Raw genomic sequence first — 6000 nt, 5'->3', positions numbered from 1 at the left:
ACACAACACCGGGACGCTGCGCTTATTGTGGCGGGGGACTTTAACAGTGCCAACCTCAAACGCGCAGCGCCGAACTTTTATCAGCACATCACCTGCCCCACCAGGGGCGAAAGGACACTGGATCATTGCTACACCACAGTCAAGGACGGTTACAAGGCACAATCTTGTCCACCGTTTGGTAAATCCGACCATGCCGCCATCTTCCTCATGCCAAAATACAAACAAAGGCTGAAACAGGAAGTTCCGGTTCAGAGGGAGGTCGCGCGCTGGACGGACCAATCGGTGGCCGCGTTACAGGACGCACTCGATGACGCAGACTGGGACATGTTCAGAAACAGCTCCGATGGTGACGTCAGCGTGTTTACGGAAGCGGTTGTGGGATTCATCGGGAAACTAGCGGATGATACCGTAGAAAAAAAGACTATTAAAACGTTTCCCAACCAGAAGCCGTGGGTGGATAAAACCATCCGCGACGCTCTGAGATCTCGCACCGCTGCCTACAACACGGGACTCGCGTCGGGGGACATGGAACCGTACAAGGCTGCGTCATACAGCGTCCGGAAGGCGGTGAAAGAGGCGAAGCAGCGCTACGGGAGGAAACTAGAGTCACAACTCCAACAGAGTGACTCTAGGAGCCTGTGGCAGGGATTAAGGACAATAACGGATTATAAAGCACCAACATCCGGTATGATAAACGCAGACGTGACTCTGGCAGACGAGCTGAACACTTTCTATGCTCGCTTCGAGGCTGCAGCTAAGGACGCTAGCGATGCTAATGCTAGCGGCGCTAACGGCTGCAGACAGGAAGTCACTGCCAGCACCGGAAGCGCGTTCATCATCACCGAGCATGACGTGAGGAGAGCCTTCAAGAGAGTGAACACCAGGAAAGCAGCAGGACCAGACGGCATCTCAGGTCGTATTCTCAGAGCCTGCGCAGACCAGCTAGCACCTGTGTTCACTGAGATATTTAACATCTCTTTATCTCAGTCGGTGATCCCCACATGCTTCAAAGAGTCCATTATTGTTCCTGTCCCAAAGAAACCTCATCCTGCTACCCTCAATGATTATCGCCCTGTAGCCCTCACTTCAGTAGTGATGAAGTGCTTTGAACGCCTGGTCAGAGACTTCATCATCTCTTCACTACCAGACACACTCGACCCACTACAGTTTGCTTATCGTCCAAACCGTTCCACGGACGATGCAATCTCTCATCTCCTCCATACATCTCTCACTCACCTGGACACTCGGAGGGGGAATTATGTGAAAATGCTCTTCATCGACTACAGTTCTGCATTTAATACCATAATTCCCTCCACACTTACCACCAAGCTGGAGCACCTGGGACTCAGCTCATCTATATGTCAGTGGATCTCCAACTTCCTAACTGGCAGACCACAGGCAGTAAGGATAGGCGGACATGTCTCAGCCTCCCTCACTCTCAGCACTGGAGCCCCCCAGGGTTGTGTTCTGAGCCCCCTGCTGTACTCTCTGTACACCCACGACTGCGTGGCCACTACCAGCTCCACCACCATCATCAAGTTTGCTGATGACACTGTTGTGGTGGGCCTGATCACGAACAACGATGAGACGGCCTACCTGGAGGAGGTTGGAAATCTGGAGAACTGGTGCCAGAGAAACAATCTCCTCCTGAACGTCAGTAAGACAAAGGAGCTGATAGTGGACTTTAGTACAAAGCAGGTGAGGAACTACCAGACCCCCGTCATCAACAGGAGCCCAGTGGAGAGAGTGGACAGCTTCAGATACCTCGGTGTTCACATCACGCAGGACCTGGCATGGTCCTGTCACATCAACACCGTGGTAAAAAAGGCCCGACAGCGTCTCTACCACCTCAGACGCTTGAGAGACTTTAGACTGCCCTCCAAGGTGCTCAGGAACTTCTACTCCTGCACCATCGAGAGCATCCTGACGGGAAATATCACGACCTGGTTCGGGAACAGCACCATGCAGGACAGACGAGCTCTACAGAGGGTGGTGCGATCCGCTGAGCACATCATCCGCATCGAGCTCCCTGACCTGCAATCGATTTACAGCAAGCGGTGCTTGACCAAGGCCAGGAAGATCGTGAAGGACCTCAGCCACCCCAATAACGGACTGTTTACTCTGTTGCGGTCTGGGAAGCGATTCCGCTCCTTGAAGGCCAACACAGAGAGACTGAGGAGGAGCTTCTTCCCGCAGGCGATAAGGTCTCTCAACCACAACCACACCACTATGCAGAACTACACAATATTTTCATAATTGGTCAAATCTATCAATCTTCTTACATCCATGAACACTATGGACAATTACACGCTCACCTTCCTTCATATATACACTACATGTCGTACGTTACATCCTGGACCATTGCACAAAGACACTTTAATAACCTTGCACACCTACCTTCACAACTACACTACATTTTACAGTTTTACGTTTACATCCTGGACCAGTGCACAAAGACACTTTAATAACCTCTGCACTAAGACACTTTGCTCTATGCATATTTGCACACACCGTACAGTATATTTCAATTTGCACAGTATATTTCTATTTTGTACATCATATTTCTATTTCTATTTTTATTTCTAGTTCTATTTTTTTTTTTTTTCCTAGCACATTTATATTTTTATTTTTAGTTCTATTTTTCATAGTTTAATTTAATTTTTTAATTTTATTTCTATCGTATTTCTTTTATTCATATTTATTTCTTATTTGTAAAATTTAACTCTCTTTAGGGTCAATGGCAGTCGTATAATGCATTTCACTACATTTCGTACTGTGTATGTTTGTGTATGTGACAAATAAAATTTGAATTTGAAAAAAAAAAAAAAAACAGTCATGTTTGGGGTGTAATGGCAGATGGTGTTGCTGTGGGCAGAAAAAGGGCAGGCATAGGCGCAGAGGGGTGTTTTCAAACAAAAGTCACAAAACAAGTAACAAAGAAACAAAAACTTGTACTTTATCGGGCATGAGACCTCACCAGGGCACACATTAGGTGAAACACAGGCTTACAGACGAACATACAGGCTCTAATACCTGATACCCAGAACTAGCTCTGTGTTGTGACACAGGCTTCTGGAAAACATACCAGACATTACCCATCAAGTAAGTATGGAGCTGAAACAGGACAAAACAAGACTAGAGACGCGACTAGACGAGAGACACAGGGAGACTACAGACAGGACTAGGGACACAAGACAGGACTCGGGCTAAAGACATGTTTAGCTAGGTGTATGTTTAGCTGATTGCCATGTCTTTAGCCTGAGTCCTGTCTTGTGTCCCTAGTCCTGTCTCTCGTCTAGTCGCATCTCTAGTCTTGTTTTGTGTTTAGCCCAACATGCACTTAGCTACACAACACTATGGACTTGGGACACAGAAACACAGAGGCTAGGCTAGGGGACACACAGGGGCTAATTACTTACCTGCTTTTTAAGACACAACACATCTTGACAACACCGAATCAGCTCCACACACACACACTAAACACCAAAAAAACTTACATAGAGTTGGGCCTTGGGACAAGTTTTTAAATCATAGTACAAGTAAAAGCAATAAAACCAATATATAAAATAAACCAAAATACCAAACAAAGTGCCCACACTCAAAAAAATAACTTGTTAAATGAACATAATTAAATTATGGAAAGAATTTCCACCTGATTTAATGGCTCTCTTCCAGCATTAAGCAATTTTGTTGGCCCAACTTAATGTTCTTAGGTTCAGTCAAATTAATTTTATTAGGTTCATTTAACTTATTTACTACAGCTGCGTCCAACATAACTTATTACTGTTAACATAAATGAATAGCGTTGATACAACACATTTTTCAGTTGCAAATTAAGTTGATCCAACTCAAGTAAATTTAAATTATAAGCCCTGGTCAACAGAATTCTGTGAAGGAAGGAAGCATAAGACAAACGGGATAAAACAGAGATTTTTATTTTATATTTAATAAAAACCCTGTTTTACACCAGCAGCAACTTACAAATGATGTCTCAATTTAAAAAGATGTAAAAAACAAACAAACAAAAAAAATCACCACAAATAAGTATGAATCGTAGAAAAACAATTAAACACCAACAGAAAGTTTTGTACTTTATAACTGTCCGTTATGACTTAAATATGACCGTTAGAGACGGTTGGTCAGGAAACTCCTGAAGTCAGATGCAGACGGGACACTTTCACTCACAAACTCCTGTAAAAAAATACAGAGATAAATTCAATTAAAATTCATGATACTTAATTAATCAAATGAACAATATTTATACTTTCTTCCTTTAGTAGGATTTAATTCCTGCTTACCTTTTCCACACGCCCGCCAAACGTTTGTCTTCTCAACACACTGCGTTCTCTTCTCGCGATGTCTTCTCGCGATGTTTGATCTGATATTTCCGCTTTTCATAGTGACAAGATCTCTTTGGTTTATCTCAACATGATTGAATCTAGTACATGTTAAGTTGTTAAATTTCATGTAAATACAACATCATTTATTCATGTTCATCTTGGAAACATGAAATTATTATGTACAAATCACATATTACATTTTAGTACATGTAACAGGTAGCCATGTTCATTTTTTTTGAGTGCACATAAACAGTTCACACAAACAAACATTCAATGCTCGACCCAGTTTCCCAGACTAATCAGCTATTTATTGAAGATTTAATGACATGCCTCGGTTCAGGTGTGCACCCGCATCACCTGACCGAGGTGCCTTCTGGGAAACTGAGTCTGCAAAACAAAAACTACAAATGAAAAAACAGTCCCCTCTAGTGGTGATTACTTACACATTCTCCAGAGCAGACAAAAGTCCTCTTTTAAATTATATTATTACTCTAAAATAAACCAGATGCTTAATGAGTAAATAAATAAATATATATATATATATATATATATATATATATATATACACCTAAACGTGTGTAATCCTTTTTTTCGTGTGCATTTTTAAAATCATTATTGTTTCATTGCACATTTTGCACCCATTTTATTATGTCTAAACAGAATCCATTTACTCACCCAGTGTCATTTGTATTGCTGTTCACACTGACTCACACACACACACACAGGTCCGCAAACCACCATCATCATCTCTGGTGTTGTTGTGGTTCTGCTGCTGCTGCTGATACTCGGAGGAGTCATGTACTGGAATCACAGAGGTACACACACACACACACACACACACACACACACTCACACAGAGTGAGCAAAAGAGAGAAAGAGTGAGAGATCATACATCTGCTTTGATCCTGTAGGACAGAGACGAGGACAGATTGAGACGGGTGATGGACAAACAGGACAGAGGACACAGCTGAAGAAGCAGGTGAATAAACACATCCACTATGGTTTACAGCTTGATCTTTATTAAGAAGTCTTATGTTTAGTGTGTGTGTGTGTGTGTGTGTGTGTGTGTGTGTGCACTGTAGGATGTTCAAGAACTTCCAAACTCAGCTGTAACAACAGAACCTACTAAAGAAGAATTACACAAAAAGGTGAGTGCACGTGCTCGGGACAGTTGTTTGTGATGTGTTGTGCATTCAGTCATGTGAAAACACACCATTTGTGTGTGTGTGTGTGTGTGTGTGTGTGTGTGTGTGTGTGCATGTGTGTGTAAGTTTAGAGTAATGTTCCATCTTTTCCTTTTAACCGAATGATTCTGATGTTCTGCACACAGCTATAAATTTACAGACTAAATGCAACAAAGCAGAAGAAAATGTGTGTATTATTTTTACATTGTGTTTATGTGCTGTGTGTGTGTGTGTGTGTGTGTGTGTGTGTGTGTGTGTGTGTGTGTGTCTCCTCCTGCAGGATGATGTGACATACTCGACTGTAGTCCTCAGTAACACAGTGAGAGCAGCACACACTCCAGTGACATCAGACGATATTACAGTTTACGCTAGCATCAAAACTAACTAACACACACACATAAAAAAAACATGCACACGCACACACACCATTTTTTTTTTTTTTTTACAACATGAGGTTTTTGCATTGTGCTATTCCA

This window comes from Clarias gariepinus, chromosome 2 (assembly GCF_024256425.1).
Source record: "Clarias gariepinus isolate MV-2021 ecotype Netherlands chromosome 2, CGAR_prim_01v2, whole genome shotgun sequence".
Taxonomy (NCBI): domain Eukaryota; kingdom Metazoa; phylum Chordata; class Actinopteri; order Siluriformes; family Clariidae; genus Clarias; species Clarias gariepinus.
This window is presented reverse-complemented; position numbering follows the sequence as displayed.